The 20,423-nt window shown below is 48.0% G+C and overlaps 1 long non-coding RNA gene across 1 annotated transcript in view; it reads left to right on the top strand.

Moving 5' to 3' along the window:
• Positions 1–20,423, top strand: part of LOC140427439 (uncharacterized) — a 93,526-nt gene that overhangs the window by 37,257 nt on the left and 35,846 nt on the right. The window contains exon 2 of the long non-coding RNA XR_011948489.1: positions 13,320–13,354. This is a non-coding gene — a long non-coding RNA (uncharacterized lncRNA). The remainder of the gene's footprint in view (positions 1–13,319; positions 13,355–20,423) is intronic.

Below are 20,423 nucleotides of genomic sequence, written 5' to 3'. Positions count from 1 at the left end.
CGCTGGGGAGCCAGTTACATCTCGGGAAGCAGTTAGATAGGGGGCCCTTCCCATTAATGGGATGGAGATTGGCCTTAATTCGTGATTATTGGTTTTGCGCCACATTGCAGTGAGATCCTGATCTCGCCAAGGGGAGCGGGCTGGTTAGATCGGAAACCAATCGGCGCATGATGCGGTTTCAATTTTGGCCTCTCCCATTATCTCAGCGGCTCGCTCGGAAATCGTGCCCGTCACGACGCAGCCAGTAGATCGCGCCCAATGACTACTTTCTCATCCGCAAGACTCAGAACTGCATATATATATATATATATATATATTTTTTTTTTTCATCAAAATGTTTTATTTTTATAAACACACAGGATAAACATACCAAAAATGTATGTAGTTTGACACATGACATTTCATAAGTAGAATAAAAAAGCTCTAAAGAAGAGTCATATGGACTCAAAACAGTTGAATCTGTTTTTATCACTCCACAACCTGTTTTTCCAGCATTTTCTATTTTTATTTCATATTTCCAGCATCTTACTTTTATTTTGCTTTTATATTATTATGGCAAAGTGACTTGTACCAGTGGGTAATTTCTGAGTCTATTATAGACTAATTGAAAGAGATCAATTGCTAAAAATAATCAATAAATCCATTATCACTGAATGTAACTCCTAGGGTAGGGGAAGATGAAATCGATACATCTCAGCCTTTACTTTACCTTGCAGTATACGTTTTCAAAATGTATAAACGCCACTCTTCCATATTACCATATTACCAAGCAGCGGTAAATGCTTTCCTCTGTAACAATGGTGGTAAAGTAAAGTCATCACAGTCATAGATAACCAAAGGCCACTTTCTCCTTTGAGGGGGAGAGCTGACTGGTGATGATTTAACCTGAGGATCACCATGTCATGATATTCAGGTAAACATCATAGCACATGATGGACAGATCAACGGACCAATCAACACACACACAACTCGACAGCCAATCACAGGCAAGAGCATACACAGTACAAAACAGGGAACACAACACTTCCCGGGCACTTGAGCAGGAGACAGATCAGGGCACAGAGCTCATAGCAAGCCACTCAGACATCCACCATGTGCTGAGTGCCACTACAAGATAGAATTAGGAATAGGTCCACAGATTCAAGGGTTATGATCGAACCTCAGTAAACAGTTTACCACTGTAAATAAATGTTTGAAATAAAACTGAGTTGTACCATTCGCAACCGTGTTGGTTCGTCTGTGTAGCAGAGTACCCAACACTTCACACCACACCTCAGCCAAAGGGCAAAGTTGAGAAGGGGGCCTTCATGAATATGTTAGTATTTTTTAATTAAAACATTGAGTGAGTGTATTTTTAAAAATAAATTTAGAGTACCCAATTTTTTTTTTCCAATTATAGGCAATTCAGTGTGGCCAATCCATCTACCCTGCACATCTTTGGGTTGTGGGGGTGCGACCCAAGGAGACACGGGGAGAATGTGCAAACTCCACACGGACAGTGACCCTTGGCCTGGATCGAACCTGGGCCCTCGGCGCCGTGAGGCAGCAATGCTAACCACTGTACCACTGCGCTGCCCTACATTGAGTGTATTTTAATTATTACAAGTGTACATCATTTATTGAATGAATTCTATCTGATTATGTTTTGATAAAATAGATTATCTAAAATTGTTAAGCTATTTGTCCACTTCAGAATGGATTTGTACCCTCCTTAGAACAGCTTTGAGGATATGGAAATCAAAAAAGAGACCATCAATAAAAGGAATTTATTCGAGTGGGAAGTCATTCCATATTATAACAATGTCCCACTGATATACATGAGGAAGCTCTTCAAATATAACTCAATGTTCAGCCCGGCATTGGAAAATACTTTTTTCTCTGAAACAATTCATGATATTTCTTACTGCTCTGGGCTATGTAAAGGAAATGAAACGTACCAGCAAATGAAAAGCGTGAAATTAAACTTATCCAAAGATTCAGTGCAGATAAATCTTTAAAGTTATTAATGTTTGGTCCAATAGATCTGCAGTTTGATTTAATGTTGAGGGAGCAGGAACTTGTATAGCATTGTTACTAAGTACGCTGCTTTATAATTTCAAAAAAACAAGATTGTTTTGTTGTGTTGTCAAGGCAAACAACAAGTACATCACAACTGTGTTAGCTTTCAATACAGAATTGTGTAATAATACTTTCTGCAAAGTGTAAGTTGCTGAAAACTGTCAAAAATGGGCCATGTACTTATTTAAGGTACTTCGGTGGTTAATAGTTGAAACCTGAGTGTTGGAAAGGATAGATTCCAAGATCTGTGCCAAACCCTGTGGCATGTTGGTGCTGGATGCGCCCTGACATTGACCACAGGGTTTTTAGAAGGTTTCTCAATGCACCGAGCATTTAGTCTTGCAAACCTGTTCTTCTGTAGACTTTCCCATTGAAATACTCCTCTGTGTCCTCTGTAGCAAGGCCCTTAAGTGACCTCATCCTCGGTGTGATACTTTTTCGTCCTGCTCTAGTTACTCATTCTTGATGTCTTCAATGGTTTCAGCTCCTTCACTGACTATGACCTCAGGAATAATGGCTAGCACCATCTCCTCCATGGGGTCAGGACATGCAGTTATGAAGATTCTCTTCTGGCTAGCAACTGGAACCACAAGAGTTCCACAAGATCAACTGGAACCACCGTTGGGCGGCACAGTAGCACAGTGGTTAGCACTATCGCTTCACAGTTCCAGGGTCCCAGGTTCAAACCCCAGCTTGGGTCACTGTCTGTGCGGAGTCTGCACGTTCTCCCCATGTCTGCGTGGGTTTCCTCCAGGTGCTTCGGTTTCGTCCCACAAGTCCAAAGATGTGCAGGTTAGGTGGATTGGCCATGAAAAATTGCCCTTTGTGTCCAAAATTGCCCTTAGTGTTGGGTGGGGTTACTGGGTTATGGGGATAGGGTGGAGCTGTTGACCTTGGGTAGGGTGCTCTTTCCAAGAGCCTGCGTAGACTCGATGGGCCGAATGGCCTCCTTCTGCACTGTAAATCTATGATAATCAGTAAAGTGATGGAAGGGGTCATCAACAGTGCTATCAAGAGGCACTTACTCAGCAATAACCTGCTCACTGATGATCAATTTGGGTTCTGCCAGGGTCACATTACAGCCTTATTTCAAATATGGACAGAAGAGTGGGGCACGGTAGCACAGTGGTTAGCACAGTTGCTTCACAGCTCCAGGGTCCCAGGTTTGATTCCCGGTTTGGGTCACTGTCTGTCCGGAGTTTGCACTTTCTCCTCATGCCTACGTGGGTTTCCTCCGAGTGCTCCGGTTTCCTCCCACAGTCCAAAGATGTGCAGGTTAGGCGGATTGGCCATGCTAAATTGCCCTTAGTGTCCAAAATGTTTAGGTGGTGTGTTTGGGTTACATGGGTTACAGGGACAGGATGGAGGTGTGGGCTAAGGTAGGGTGCTCTTTCCAAGGGCCGGTGCAGACTCGATGGGCACTGCACTGTAAATTCTATGATTCTATAAGAGCTGAATGCCAGAGGTGAGGGGAAAGTGACCACTAAATTGATCCATTGGTTTTAATTTACTAACCATGGCTATGCCGCAAGGGCGTTTTATATTCTCCTCTCCTTATTTTTCCTGCACTTACTGTGTTTTGGCGGGCTCCCTTTGTACCAATGGGCTATTTTTCTTTCAGTCACACTTGGTCACAACATGTTATGGTGTTAGTTGTGGATGCATGCTGCATGGTTGTACAGCTGCACTCTGGTATGGTAACTGACCCTGATTCTTGCTAGTTTTAAAAGGAAATCTCATCTTTTTTCTGGATTTTGCTCACTTTTTTGTGATTTGGCTAAATCCTCTGATTCTGCAATCACTCAGGTTCTCCATTTCACCTGCACAGTGGATTATTCCTCTGACTTTCAGACTTTTCCTTTTTTTGAATTTTTCTCAGCCTTTTGTGATCCAGCCAGGTCCTTTGACTCTGCGTTTCATTAGATCTGGCCATTGACCTCCATGTGCTTTGATGGAATCTTCATTTTCTTTTTAGGTGATCTCCAAACTGTGTCTTCAATTTACGTGCACTTCATTCAGGTCACGCTTCAGTTTATCATGAATTGAAACACTGGGTCCTTTCTCCAGCTTCTCTGGGATTATGAGGTCCATTCTTCACTGCCACCATGTTGTCAGGTTGTTTGGTGTCTCAATAAGAGGTCTGGGGGCTTGTATGGCGGAACATAAATCATTTATTAATAACTCATAACTATAACATCTCTAAGGTACAGTCCTGGATAGGTGCTGTCTCCATGTTGGTTTCTGTTAGACTTTACTGTACTGAATCTATCACCATACTGTGGGCGGTACTGATTCTGTAGTACCACATTAGCCCTTGCTTTGCCTGAACTCCACATACCACACTTCTCACTCATACATGTGCATTATTGATGGTCCATCGAGAGATTCCTGTTAAAGGTGCAGCATGAGCGCTTACCCTTGTGGCTCAAAACAGGTCATTGACCCATTTCATATACTAGACCCAAGATTGTCCCTAAGATTGCTCACTTCCTCTGTCACCTCTGTTCTGGCTGCCTAGATGTGATTGGAGGCCTTCCTAATTCCATCTTCAGGAAAGTAGACCCTCCTGCCTTTTTCTAATGGCCGAGAGGAGAATGTGCAGAGAAGCATCACTGAACCTTAATGTTGGTCTGTTTTGGCTGTCCCTCATATCACCGCGGCTCCTCAAGCAGTGGAGCATCCTGGTGGTGATACACATCCTCTCTGTTTGAATCGGAAGCTCTCTAATCACAGATTCACAGACTTTATAGTGCAGAAGGAGGCCATTCGGCCCATCACATCTGCACCGGTTCTTGGAAAGAGCGCCCCATGCCTCCACCCTAACCCAGTAACCCATGCCTCCACCCTAACACAGTAACCCCATCTAACCTTTTTGGACACTAAGGGCAATTTATCATGGCCAATCCATCTAACCTGCACATCTTAGGACTGTGGGAGGAAACCGGAGTACCCAGGGGAAACCCAGGCATACACGAGGAGGATGTGCAGACTCTGCACAGACAGTGACCCAAACCGGAATTTTACTTTCTTAAAATAAATTTATTTTTTTCCAATTAAAGGGCAATTTAGTGTGGCCAGCATTCCGTCATCCTGCAACATGGACAACATCTGCCCGCCGCCGCCACTCCGCATCGCCGGTTAGCTTGGGGCCACCTGGAAGATATTCAAACAACGCTTCCAGCTCTTCCTTGAGGCCACAAACCGTGAGGATGCCTCGGATACCAGGAAGATTGCTCTCTTCCTATTCACGGCCGGGGACCATGTCATCTACATTTTCAATTCTCTCACCTTTGCGGATGATGAAGATAAAACAAAGTTCAAGACGGTCCTCCTCAAGTTTGACACTCACGATTCCACCTGGACACTGGTGCCTCCGCCAATCTCATGGCGTGGTCTGCTTTCCAAAGCTTTTGTGTCAAACCAGCCATTCTTCCATCGGCCTGCCAGCTATTGGACTACAATGGCAACATCATTCCTGATACCGGCTCGTGCCAACTTGAAGTGACGCACAGGTCACGCAAAGCCATCCTTCCTTTTGAAATCGTGGGCTCCTCGAAAGCCTCCCTGCTTGGCGCGCAGGCATGTAAGCTTTTGAACCTAGTTCAGAGAGTTCACTCTCTCTCTCCTGATGACACGTCTGCCTTTCAGGTCACCGACTTCAGGGCGCAACTCGACGCCACCATCAACCAGCACCACGACGTCTTCGAGGGCTCCCATACACCTACAAGATCTTATTGAAACAGAATGCCACGCCTGTGGTGCACGCACCTCGCAGGGTCCCAGCACCCCTCAAGGACCACCTCAAGCAGCAGCTGCAGGACCTCCAGAACCAAGGAGTGATTTCCAGAGTCACGGAACCAACCGACTGGGTCAGTTCCATGGTATGTGTAAAAAAGCCTTCTGGCGAATTGAGGATTTGCATTGATCCCAAGGATCTAAATCGCAATATCATGAGGGAGCATTATCCAATTCCCAAGCGCGAAGAGCTCACATGCGAGATGGCTCGCTCCAAGCTCTTCACCAAACTCTACGCCTCAAAAGGATTCTGGCAAATCCAGCTCGACAAAGCCAGCTGGAAACTGTGCACATTTAATACCCCCTTTGGCAGATATTTTTACAACAGGATGCCGTTTGGGATCATATCTGCTTCAGAAGTGTTCCATAGCATGATGGAACAAATGATGGAAAGCATTGAAGGTGTTCGCGTCTATGTCGATGACATTATCATTTGGTCCACGACCCCGCAGGAGCATGTTAGTCACCTCCAGTGCGTATTCAAACGTATATGTGAGCATGGCCTCCGCCTCAACAGGGCCAAATGCTCTTTTGGTCAGATGGAACTCAAGTTCCTCGGGGACCACATCTTCCAGTTGGGTGTGCAGCCGGATGCGGACAAGGTAGCTGTTATCACAGCTATGAAAAGGCCAGAGGACAAGAAGGTGGTCCTCCGATTTCTGGGCATGGTCAATTTTTTAGGGAAGTTCATCCCTAACCTCGCATCTCATACCACGGCTCTCAGGAAACTGGTCAGGAAGACAAGAGACTTCCAATGGCTCCCTGCCCACGAGTGCGAATGGAGAGAACGCAAAACAAAACTCACCACGGCCCCGGCCTTAACATTCTTTGATCGAGCAAAGGAGACCAAAATTTCGACCGATGCCAGACAATCCGGCATTGGGGCAGTGCTCCTTCAACGTGATGAGGCCTCATCATGGGCCCCCGTTGCATATGCATCACGCACCATGACCCCCATGGAGCAGCGCTATGCGCAGATAGAAAAGGAGTGCCTGGGCCTTCTGACCGGTGTGGTGAAGTTTCGCAATTATGTATACGGGCTTCCTCAATTCACCGTCGAGACCGACCATCGCCCGCTGGTCAATATAATACAGAAAGACTTGAACGACATGACGCCTCGCCTCCAGCGTATTCTTCTCAAGCTCCGGCGATATGACTTCCAGCTGGTATACACCCCAGGCCAAGACCACATCATTGCTGACACTCTCTCCAGGGCAGGCAACACTCCATGTGACCCAGCGGGAGTTGTCTGCCAGGTTGACGCCCATGTGGCATTTGCGGTCTCCAATCTACCTGCCACGGATGAATGCCTCGTCCAAATTCGCTGCGAGACGGCGGCTGACCCTTTGCTACAACGTGTCATGCGCCACCTAACAGGCGGGTGGCTCAAGGGCCAATGCCCTCAATTCTATAATGTCAGAGATGATGTGGCAGTAGTAGATGGGGTTCATCTAAAACTGGACCACATTGTCATCCCACATAGCATGCGCCAGCTAGTCCTGGAAAAGCTACACGAGGGCCACCTAGGCTTGGAAAAGTGCCGCCGACGGGCCCGAGAGGCAGTGTACTGGCCCAGCATTAATGAAGACATAGCCAACACAGTGCTCAACTGCCCCACTTGTCAGTGCTTCCAGCCGGCCCAACCACGTGAGACCCTGCAGCCCCATGAGTTGGTCACGTCACCATGGACCAAGGTGGGCATCGACCTGTTCCAAACTTTGGGTAGCGACTATGTCCTAATCGTGGACTACTTTTCAAATTACCCGGAGGTGATACGGCTGCACGATATCACTTCGTCTGCAGTCATTCGTGCCTGTAAGTAAACCTTTGCTCAACACGGCATCCCGTTATGTCGGACAATGGCCCCTGCTTCGCCAGCCAGGAATGGTTCAACTTTGCCAGGTGGTACAATTTTGCCCATGTGACATCCAGTCCTCTGTACCCCCAATCCAACGGCAAAGCGGAGAAAGGGGTACATATAGTCAAATGGCTCCTCTGCAAGGCTGCCGATGCTGGGTCCGATTTCTACCTCACCTTGCTGGCCTATCGCTCCGCCCCACTGTCCACTGGCCTGTCGCCAGCCCAGTTGCTCATGGGTCGTACCCTGAGGACGACGATGCCGTCCATTCATGTCCCAGACCTCAACCACGTTCCAGTCCTTCGCCGGATGCAGCTGTCTCGTGCACAGCACAAGGTGGCTCATGACTCCCGTGCAGCTGATCTCCCTGTTTTGGCTCCAGATGACAACGTCCGCGTCCATCTTCCTGATGTTGGCTGGTCTGCAACCGCTGTTGTCCTTCGGCAGGTGGCCCCCCGCTCGTTCCTGGTTCGTCTACCGGATGGCTCCATTCTGCACCGCAATCGATGCGCCCTTCGTCTCATTCCACGATCGCTACGTGATCCTCCACTGTCGACACGCCCTCCTGCCGACCCTGCCATGGACTATGCAGAGATCCCTGTCACTCTGCATCTCCTTGACTCTGACCAGTCCAGCCCGCTCCTGAACTGGCGGCTCCCGACCCACCCTTGAGGTGTTCAACCAGAATTCGTCGCCCACATCAGAGACTAAATTTATGAACGTTATAGACTTTCTGAATTGTTTCGTTGCTTTGTTTTATCGTTTACCTGGTTTGTATATAGTGTTCATCTCATTATTCTTGTTGCATACTGTTTCTCTGCACCAGGCACCTTCCCATGTAAATAGCTTAGTTCTCATGTACATAGTCCTTTAAATATATCTCTCGCACTCCACACGTAATTAGGAGCATTCTCACCATACACTATTTATTGCCGCACATATACAGCCGCACATATACATTCTTTTATAATAGGGAGGATGTCATAATATACACCAGTATATCATGGTGCAGACACACACACACTGATGGACACGCAGTGGGACCAATCAACACACACAACACCGCAGCCAATCACCAGTTAGAGCATACGCACTATAAAGACACGGGGCATCAGAGTTCCCGCTCATTCGAGCTGCAGCTTCCTAGTAGGACAGAGCCCACAGCCTGCAGCACAGATCTTCACCATGTGCTGAGTGCATAGACTGGTTAGGACAAGGCATAGGTCTTTAGTTCAATCTAATATCGTGTTAACCCACAGTGAAAGTATGTTAAACAATTTCTGACTTAATAAAATAGTGTTGCACTATTTTAAGTGTTGGTGGCCTGTATGTGTTCTACGGATCCAGAGCGCCCAACACAACAATCGCCACATCTTGTCCCTTTAAGGGCAGCACAGCAGAGTAAGGGATAATCACCACAGTGAGATAGAATATATAAATGTCAGGTATATATCCTGATAGAGGTGTTGCTAGGCGAATGACAGGGATGTGGTGAATTCAGCAGTGTTTGAGGCTAGTGGTATTGTTAGTTGAACGTGGCATTTGACAATGCATGCACTGACCTTAAAGACTTTTGGGAGGTCACTGAACCTTTTGTGGCACTGCGTCCAGATTCTCAGGGCTTGATTCTTGACTACTAGCTCAGCAGTTAGCTGCTCCCAATGCCTTCTATGTGTGCAGATACAGGATATCTTTCCTCCTTTCTACCACCTCCATCAAGTCCTCCAGTAGAACGTCCAAAAATCATGGAGCTTCAGCCCTTTAAATTATGCCAAGTTCAATGTTTCCCTCGGAAAGAACCCCCAGCACCTACTCCAACTACAATGCACTTCCCCATTAAGGGATCCAGACTTTAAGCTCTGAAGGTTATCTTTAACTGGTTCTATCCACTTCCAATATCGGTACCATGCTTAGGTATCCAGCCAATCAACATCATCATTAGCATTAGCTGAATGTGGCAAACACTTAAAACACCAGGCAGTACAATGTTGGCACATGTTGGCACTCTGCCTCCATGGAAAATTTAAGAGATTCGTCGAGTATTACTTTCCCTTGTTTTTGGGAACTGTGGAATATACCACTTTGCCTCTATGTGTGGCAATATTTCTGTATCTATTAAACAATATTCTGTGCTTGCAAAACCTGTGGGATAGTAATTGTGATACCTGTAAAACCTTCCAATACCACTAAAGTTCAGCTCATATGTTATTTGTCTGGTATCACTACTTATTTTAGTGCACATTTGCTCAACAACAACTTTTCCAGAACCTCTCATGGTCCTTGTTATATTGCTCAAAATTGGGACATAAACTTACTATCAGTCAACCTTCAGCATCCTTATCAATGTAATGAAAAGCAGAGTTGTAAAATCAACAAAGATACTTTAAATGTTATTTACTACCTTTGAAAAAACATAAAGGGTTTGATTTATTGAAAACATTTCTTTTTTTGCCAAACCACCTATCCTGCTTTGGGTTGTGGGGGTGAGAGCCACGCAAACTTCAAATGACAGTGACCCGGGTGGGGACCGAACCCGGGGCCGAGATCAAACCAGGGTCCCCAGCACTGTGAGGCAAAAGTGCGAGCCACTGTGCCGCCTAATGGAAACATTCCTAGGTGTCATTTTCAGTGTGTTTGATGGGGTGTTTCTCGTTGGCTTTCTCAATGAGATCCACACCAATATTTACCCACATTTAAGGCGCCGTCTATCAGCCTCGCCGCGCCCGACTCGGGATGCAGCGAGACCAGTAAATATCGCGAGAGGCTAGGGTGCCAGACTAGCAGTGCCCAGGGGGCATCGTGCCATGGATCGAGCCCGGGGATACCCTGCCCTTATGAGTTGGGGTGCATTACCCAACACCATCCCAAGTGAGGACATCCTGCTATAGAATGTGGTGGTGCCAGCTTTACAATGCCAAGGTGACCGGGTGCCAGAGGGAGAGCCAGGGTGCCACCCTACCCTGCCCCTGACCACCCAGGGGTCTCCAATGGTCTGGGAGACCCCACCCCCCCACCCAAGATGCCGTTACAACTGGTGTGTAGACCAGTGCTAAACAACTCCATCGCGAGGTCTCCCATGCACTGGGATAATCCAGGGCAGACAAATTTAAATGAGCTATCAAATATATATATCTGGATCTTGCCCAGCAAGGGCGAGATCCAGATTGAATAGTCTTATGAGATCGTGTTAGATATCGTGAGGCGTTGCGCATGTTGCAAATCTCGTGAAAGGCCTCTCGTAAGATTTAATGGCCTCGACTCGACAGAGTTGGGCATGATGAGGCCATTCGATCCGCCCAAAACAACTGCTGTTAAATCTACATGTGTGAATCTTCTTAGTCCTGCATCCTTAAGAAATCCCATGGGCAGCAGAATGCTATCCTGCTTTTTCAATTCATTATTGCCAAGTCCTAATGGACTAAATGGTGTTACATTGCAGTATTTAGTTTTAAATCAACATTGAAAAAAAGCACTTATGGTATCCACATCGGGAGACAAATCAGGTAATAAATATAGAATTATAGATTCCTGACAGACAATGACAATAAAAGTTTTGATCAAATTGTTCAGACGATGCCATAAACTAGAGTTGTTTATGAGCTTCAATATTTAATTACGGCAAATGTATAAAAAATAAACATCTGAACTTGTAAACATTAAAGTATTTCTGTCTAATGTTTGAGCTTGTTTCCCAACTTTTCGAACATGGACTTGTTAAGGTGGCACGATGATAAATAAAAACTGCAAACAAATAAACAGCGTGATCCTCCTGTAGCACACCCACGTCCATGGGTTTCCCAACGGTGTGGGGGTGGCCACAATGGGAAACCCCATTGGCTGGCTCCAGCAACGATAATCTCATTGCAGGTGGGGGCGCGCTGCGCCGAAAAACGGGGCTGGTGGGACTGAAGATCCCGCCCACAATCTGAATTAAGAACAGATAAGAAAAGGCTGGGCTGCCAATGTCTATAGCGCATATTAAGGTTGTGGTTGTCGGTCCTTTGGGAGAGTTGGAAACTGTAAGGTTAGTGGGATAAGGAGATTGTTTATCTCCACACCATTCACTTCTGACAAAGCATCAAAATGTGAATTATCACTTGGCCTTCATAGAATCATAGAATTTACAGTGCAGAAGGAGGCCATTCGGCCCATCGAGTCATACCATTCAACTATTTCTAACATTTTTCTTTTGACCGTAAAACATTTATCAACTGGTAGTGAACCTAACACCAGACATAAGGGCGGGATACTCCAATCGCCAAAATCTCGATAGGCCAGAGAATCCCCATTTACGCCGGAATCGGGGCGGCACCATTTTTGTGATGCTCCGCCCCTCAAAAGTGGCGTACATGGGAGTACGCCACACGCCACATGGACATACTCAGGCTGTGACCTAAGGCCCTCGCCTGATGCTCCAGCGCCGCCAAATTCGTGAGGGAGCTGTTCTACTGGCAGTGGGGGTGGGGTTCGGTGGGGGCTGGGAGCTCTGGTGGGGGTGGTCCAGGGATGCCGAGGCTGGCTACAGGGGGCCAGTTTTTGGTAGGTCGGGTCAGCGTGCGGCCGGCGCCATGTTGCACGGTGCAGCCTTCGCAGGCAGCCGCTGTGCGCATGTGTGGCCACGGACCCGGCCATTCTATGGCTGTGTCCGCAGGTAATGCCGGGGGCTTTACGCTGCGCGTTTGCTAGCCCCCCACCGGATGGAGGATCTGTGCGGGGGCGGCGTGACTTTCTGGTCATAAGACCAGACCGGACAAAACCGTAGGATCGGAGAATCCAGCCCTTGGTAAATGGCACCGCGTACAGATACTACAACACTGCTAGGCTCAGTATATATTCAATATATTTGAATTTGAGCAACAGGGGGACACAAGTATATTCAATAAATGAGGATAATTCAATAACGCACGATATATATATATATATATTTCTTTTAATTAGAATAAAATGAATACTGCACTGCGTTGATCATATTTTCAGTCAACAAGTATGGGACAGTTTCCAAAGGTATATATATATATAGCAAATGAATATGTATATAAATAATATATATACATGAAAGTCTGAAGGTAAAAATATTCAGGAGATAAGGAAGCAACTGTGGAAAAAGAGTAGCCAGCCATTTGAGCTTTCAGATTAAACACTCTTCCTCCGAACATTCAATCAACTGACAGTCAAACATCTTGGAATGTATTGTTCAAGTGCCAGCTTTCGTCAAAATATTGGTTTGGGGTTACGAAGATCTTGAAGCAGAGCACACCCAGTATCCTGACTGCCGGATGGAAGAGATCGTAATTTGCATAGAGTTTTGTCTGTCAGGTAAATTAAGTTATTTTGAAATGTTATGTAATATATACAAGCAGAACACAAATGTTCACCGTTGAGTGTGGCTAGTTTGAGGCCAAGCAATTCTTGAGCCCAATGATATAGGATGTTTCCTCCCCAACCTTAATTTTAGCAGAAATAATAGCATATATGATCAAATTCACATCAACTGTTGTACCTATAGAACAGGCCGTTCGGGAAATAATAGCGTGTCAAATCCTATATTAGTAGTAAACCTTTACAGTTCCATTTCACTAACATAATCTACCTTTCTTTCTCACTACAGAGCCACTTTACCGGCAGGATTCCTGGGAATATCAGGTAGGATGTGGGCTTCAATTTAAATCACCTGATTTTCCTCCTGTATAATTCTACTTTTCAAAATATTTTGCGAATGCCCCCTCAAATTTCTTCATTTTGAAGGCTGTGCAGATTGATTTCCCAATGTCTATCTTCATAATCTAAATAGTAAAACCATCATTCTTGCCTTCAGAGGAACATTTCCAATTTCAAAATCTCTGGCCGTGATTCTAGGCCTCGTTACCCTCTCGTTCAAGCAAAATGAGGATGCTGAATAGAGGCAGAAAACGAGTACCGCGCTTGACGCCAACCAGTTTGCGATGCAACCGGCCTGCCTTTGTAGACGAAATCTGGATCTCGCCATAACGTAGGACCACTTAAACCCTAATTCCATACAATTAATGAGAGCCATCCCATATCCAACAGCCTCCCATCATTCATCGGCCGCCCCAGCAAGTGGTCACGCTGGCGCCGATTAGTACTCCTTTTGAAAAACGTGAACCTGGCGGAAGGGCTTCGTTGGGGAGCTGAGGAGGTGAGTAGCCATCTTTGCTCACAGGCAAAAGCTTGGGGGCACTGGACGTGCCACCCCAGTACATGGTGTGGAGGTGGGGACCCTCAGCTGGGGGTGCGTGACACTCTGCAGGGGTGGGCGGCGATGGGAGGGTAGGGGGCAACCAGTGGGCAACAGTGCATGGCACCACCATGCCAACCTCTGGATCATGATCATTTGTGTACCATCCCTGGGGCAACCCTTGTCCCTGCCTGCCTGCCCCACCGACCACCCATAATCCCCACCGACTACTGAGGCCTCTAGCCGCATGGCTGAAGGCCATCGCTAATAGGGAATTAGCAATCGTGGTTAAGTGAACACTTCACACAATCCAAGTGGATGTCCGTGGGTGGGTGAGCCATATAGCATGTGGGAGTCATTGCCTAGCATCCCAATCACATCTTGATGCCTGGACACACTGCTTGAGCACTGCAAGAGGCGACATCACACACACGGCAGCCAACATCCGAACACCCAGGGGATGGGACACAGCTCTGGAGACATGTCCATGGCTGGAGGGTGTAACTGCCACGGGGAGGGGAGAAGCCTGGAGGGGTGAGCCAAGGTTTCGGAGGTCAGCCTGCATTGTGGAAGAAAGTGACAGAAGCAACATACTAATTATGCACAAAGATATTTATTGTGTTTGACAATTCCCCACCCTCCCAATTGTGAATCCCCCCCCCACTACCTACCCCCCCCCCCCCCCCCCCCACCAATATGCTTGGCCCTCCTAGTTCTACCGCTACGTCTAAGTGTGTCCCCAGGATGCACATCTGAAGTGGAGGCAGTCAGCTGCTTACCTCGTCCCGTGGCCTGCGATGCCCCTGGCGGGAGTCCTCTGGAGCTCTGAGGCAGGAAGGCACCGGCTCACTTGCGGCAGCACATGCACAGCTGTGCCACCCTGTCCCATGTGATGGCTGTGAGACGCAGCCTCATCTGAGGGTTGAGCTCGGGGGAGCTGGTGGCCACCGTTGGCACTCCAAGGGATGTGTCCGGGTTGGTGACAAGCGCCCCCTTCTCCTGGTCGGTGCCCCTCGGGCTCTGGAGCTCACCTTGGGATGGAGGGGCAGCTGTTTTGAGCCCCAGCTGCCCCTGCATCATCTGGCACTGCCAGCGCTGGCAGTTTCCCATGGTTCTCACCATTATGTCGGCGCCTCAAGCGATGCTCCTCAGTGACTGGGCCATGCTGTGTAGTACTTCGGACATGCCCATCTGTCCCGCAGGACAGGTCGGTCTGATACTAGGTAACAATCCCCAGCGAGGCGGGCATTCTGCCTAGACCCTCAGCCATGGCCGTCACCGACTGAGCAACGCCTCGGACACCTTTACTAATGGTGCCGACGTCGTGCACCAGGCTCTCCATTATGGGCGCCACGCTTGCAGTGTTGGCCTCCGTGCCACACGTTGCCAGTGACATCTCCAGTGCCCGGAGCCTCTGGGACTCCTCCAAGTGACTATGGATCTGCTGGAGTGATGCTCACAACACCTCTAAATGTCCCGGCCACACCGTAACATCTCCATCAGCTCCGGGATGACCTCTTCCACAGGCTCAGCATCACGCTGGGACCCAACGTAGTACATCAGCAGCTGTGTGGTGCTCACCAGCTTGTGCCCCAGAAGCCTGACCACTAACATTTACCACCGAGGTGAGTGTGTTTGCGCTGATGGAGGGTGGGGATGACAGCTGTGACGTGGCTAGTATGGTGGCATCCTCGAGCTCTCATCCAAGGTGGTCCCCTGGGAGGCAGGAGAGGGTGCTGCCCGGGATGGGCTGGCCCCATCGGCGGGAGAATGGACACGTGGTCGGTCAGGAAGGCAATAACACTTCACGTTTGCAGGTCCTCTGGGTGGGGGCCGGTGGTTCCTCACCTCTGCAGCACCCGCCAGCCTCCGCATTGGTGACCGCCCTGTCCTCGGCCACACTTGTCACTTCCAGGGCACACTCCTTGAAGGTGGTGAGTATCCTGATGTCTGGCACACCACTGCCAGTCTGAGCCCTCTCCTGGCAATTGTGAGAGAGCTTTTCCTGAAGAGGCACAGAGAGGGCATAGTTTGCCACATGGTTGGGTTTACAGTGGTAGGAGGGGGTGAAGGAAGGGTTGGGGGGGTATTGAAGGGGGAAGGGAATGGAGGAAGGGTTGGGGGGATGAAGGAGAAGGGGGTGGACATTCCCGTGCGGGGGTAAAGGTCTTGGAGTAGGGTTAGGGAGAGGGGCGCTGGTGTGTACTCTCCCGTGCTGCCTGGTGTAGGTCATTGACCTTCTTCCTGCACTGGAGGCCAGTCCTCCTGGTCACAGTCCCCGAGCTCACTGCCACCGCCACCTCATTCCAGGTGGCACTGGCTGCCCTATGGCTCACCATCCTGGACCCTCGGGGGAGCAGGACATCCCTCCTGGCCTCCACAGCATCTCGCAGCCTCCCCAGGTCTGCGTCCCCGAATCTTGGGGCTAGTCTCGTCGTCGCCATTGTTGCAAGCTGGCAGGGGTTGGCTGAGCAAATGCAGCTTAAGTGCTGCCCATCTTGTCAGCAGGGGACTGGCGAGCGCAGTCCCAGCGGATCAGCCGGTGAGCCTTGATTTGTGGAGAGAAGCCCATAGGCCTCGTTAAGTGGACCAATCAATGTTGAATAGTATTGCCGGCCTCGCTGGGCTGAGTGTCGGGAAGCTCGTGGCAATTCTTTCTCACGACTACACTTAGAAATCTTTCCGGAGATCGCGCCCTCTAAGTCAGTAAGGTAACCAAAACTCCTCTGGGTTGAAATTGAACACTGCAATAATGAATGCTACCTGTCTGCTATTGAACAAAGATGAATATTTACTGCAAAGTACTTGTATGTGAAACAAAGATTTTTAATGCAAAAGAAAAATACTGTGGATTGTGGAAGTCTGGATTAGAAACAGAAAATGCTGGTTAGACATCACCCATGGAGGGAAAACAGAATTAATTTGCTGGATTTAATGATTGCGTCAGTTGACCTGTCATCTGGTTGGAGAGCTGGGGGTCAACTCCAATGCGGCCATTTCTGACTCATCTATTCCAATCACTCAAGCGTGTGATTGCACTGCACTTACCTCTTGTTGATGTGGCCAATGTTTACTAATATTGGGGTTTCACCACTTAGGCCACTGAACCGTGAAGGGAGATAAATCAATCAAAGCTACAGATTTGTAGAAGCTGTCACCACAGACCACAACTAGAAAGCTATGAATGGCTTGCAGCTAATGGATCTGCGGGCACCAGACGCAGGTCCCAGCTGTTCTCTCTCATGGAATGGACATGTTTCACATGCTTATTATAATTTTGATGATCTTATGTCATACAATTAAGATTTCTAAAATCTAATGCAGAATATTTATCTGATTTAGTTAGTGTGTCTGTTTCCATTACCTGATCTTCCTCTTGCGGTTCTCAAATGTCAATAACAGTGGGCTGGATTCACCATTTTTGAGACTAAGTGCGGAGAAACTGTGGCATTTTATGACAAAAATATCGGCGCCGACACCTCACCGATCCTGCAACCGGTGAGGGGCTAGCAGCCACACCGAGTAAAACTCCTGGCTCCCACGATATAAATACCTGGTGAATGGCTGGGTCCATGGCTGCGCATGCGCATGGCGACGACCTGCAGCGGTCACGTTGTAAAACATGGCGCCGGCCGTGCGCGGACCCGACCTGCCAGATAGTGCCTCCATAGCCACCTCTTGGCCACCCCCCACCTGTTCCCCCAGCCCTTGCGGAAGCCCCCCCCCAGCCAGCAGCACGACTCCTGCCCGACGGTGGCGGCGCTGGACACAGTCTACAGCCACCATGCCAGGTTGCCGACCGCTGAGATTACACGTCAACCTCGAGGTAGGGAACTCGGCCCATTGGGGTGTAGCATCGGGGGAGGGACTTCGGGTGACTTGCTAACGCCGTTCCAATGGCATGTGGCGCGCGATGCGATGATGCCATTTTGGAGGGGGCCAAACCCTGCGTCAAACCGGCGCCGCCCCCGATTTTGGCGTCAGAAGGGATTCTCCGCCTGATTGCTGATTACAAAATTGGTGTCGGGGAACAGTGAATCCCACCCATTATCTTCCAGCACTTCCCTCCCTTTCCCTCAAAGCTCCTTAAATGGCCATAAGATGTAGGAGCGGGTGTAGGCTACTCAGCCCATCGAGCCTTCTCCATCATTCAATTAGATCATAGCTGATATGATAATCCTCAACTCCATGGGTAGGATTTACTGAAACACGCGGCGGAGACGCCCCACCAGCGGGATTTACTGATCCCGCCTTTGTCAACGGGATTTCCCGGTGACTGCACAACTCGTTGCCAGGGAACCCGTGTGCCGACGTGCAACCAGAATATCTCGTCAACGTGAGCAGCTTTGAGATTATGCTCCAATTTTCTGCCTTATCCCCGTAACTCTCGACTCCCTCACTGGTTAAAAATCTGTCTATCTCAGCCTTGAACATACTTAACAACCCAGCCTCTGTGACAAAAAATTCTCAAGAGTCACCACCCTCTGAAGGAAGAAGTTCCTCCTCATCTCTGACTTAAATGGGTGACTCTGAAATTATACCCGATGATTCTCGACTCTCCCACTCGGGGAAACAACCTCTCAGCATCTAGTTCGGAACGTAAACATTTTAAAATACTCAATTCCCTCTGTTAACATTCTTGCTACCTAGATTGTAGAGTGTGTATTCATACATTTTTATGTACTCCATATCATCTTTTCCTATTGGGCTGCTCATGATAGCATGCTGCATTGTATGCTGCAGGCGATGTTTATCTGCACTCTTTCAGTGCTGAAGAATAATTTGTTTTATGAGCAGTACCACTAAGACCATCCAATTCTCCTCTTTGAGGCACGGCTTCGTTGGTGAGATTCTGACGATCGTCAGGCAGGATGCAGGCACTCCATTTAGTTCCTCCTGTTTTCTCTAGTACGTCTGGTCATATCTTGTTGGGAACACTGTATTTGCCATAACTCTCTTTCTGTGCCTTGATCCTTTTCCACTATCCATACCTTCACTACCTTTTCAATCTTTACACTCTCCAAGTATTTGCACCGATGTAACAGACAGGAAAAGGACAGCTGATACATCTAGCCTTTCCTATCAGGTCGGGATGCTTTGTGTTCGATCCATACACTCCCCACCCACTTGGTGCCAGGTAATCGCCTGGTGAAAAACTCGGTTGAAAACCTTTGCCAAGTAAGGAAACAACTGAAAATAGGCTAGGAGACTGCGTAAACCTTGATTTAGATCACCTACCATTTGTTTGAGGTGATCCCCATGCCAACCAAAAACAGACCGAGCTCTCTTGAAGGAATAAACCCAATCGGTGTTCAAGCATGAATTGTTGATCTGTTCGACAGATTCACTACCCTCTGAGTAAAGAAGAACCACTTGATGTCTGACCTAGCTCTGCCTTTACATAACTCGGGAACATGGCCCATAGTCCTCTCGAACTTACTCATTAAAATAAGTGGTCCACATAAATGCTGTCTAGTCCTTCATTATTTTATTATTCAATTAAATCATCTGATTCTATGCTTTTCTGAAGTGTATAAACCCAGCTCTTTGAACCTATCTGGATGATATTTTAGACTGGTAATTAATCTTGTGGCCCTCCTCTGCGCCATCCCCAGAGCCTCAATATTGTCCATCATATGAGAAAACCAAAACATAAGGCAGCAAATAATTAAGGCCTCTTACCAATCTCTTATTCAAGGACACAATGGAATATTTTGTTTTATGATTTATATTGTATTCATCACTTTCTCAAACAGGTTCCCCAAAACAAAATCTGTTCTGGGCCTAGTATTGCAGAGTCACAGAAATGAAAGTTAGACACTCAGCTTACTATGCTGCCTCTATTAACGCAACCACCACAGTGCCATCCCACCACCATACCGTTCACACTAACCACCTCCATCCAAAGATATTGCGCGCAGATCTGGGCGCGACGGTCAAATAGTGGGAAAGGCCGGTTGCGAATCAGTTTACTATTTAACTGGCCTGTCCTCAATGGCAAGTTCTGGATCACGCTCAAATGGTGAGCATATCATTAATCCTAATTTGCATTAATTTCCATCTAATTAGTGAGATTCAGTCGAATGCAGCAGCCTCCCGGGAATTAAATAGTTGCCTATTGAGAAATCACGTGGGCGTCGTTTAGTGCTCCTTTTCAAAAATGTGAAGCTGGCGCGAGTGGCTGCTGAGGGGAACTGAGGAGGCGAGTAGCTATTTCCATTTTCCGTCATGGAGCTCAAGGGCACTGGGTGGAAAGGGAAGATGGAGGTGAGGGCCTTTTCCTCCATGAGGCCTTCAAATTTTGTGGAGACCCATAACAGGGGCAAGTACAGTTGGTGTCTGTCTGTCCTACCAAATAGTTCCAGGGCAGAGCTCAGGCATCAGATTTTATCAACTTTGAGCAAGACTAAACCCACCAAGATGCCCGGGCTGCAGGATTCTCTGAAAAATGCAGGGATGCCCCAGGTCAACATGGCAATTGATGGCACGCATGCTGCCTTGCGCACACCGGAGCAT

This window comes from Scyliorhinus torazame, chromosome 7, assembly GCF_047496885.1.
Source record: "Scyliorhinus torazame isolate Kashiwa2021f chromosome 7, sScyTor2.1, whole genome shotgun sequence".
Lineage (NCBI taxonomy): Eukaryota > Metazoa > Chordata > Chondrichthyes > Carcharhiniformes > Scyliorhinidae > Scyliorhinus > Scyliorhinus torazame.
This window is presented reverse-complemented; position numbering and strand designations above follow the sequence as displayed.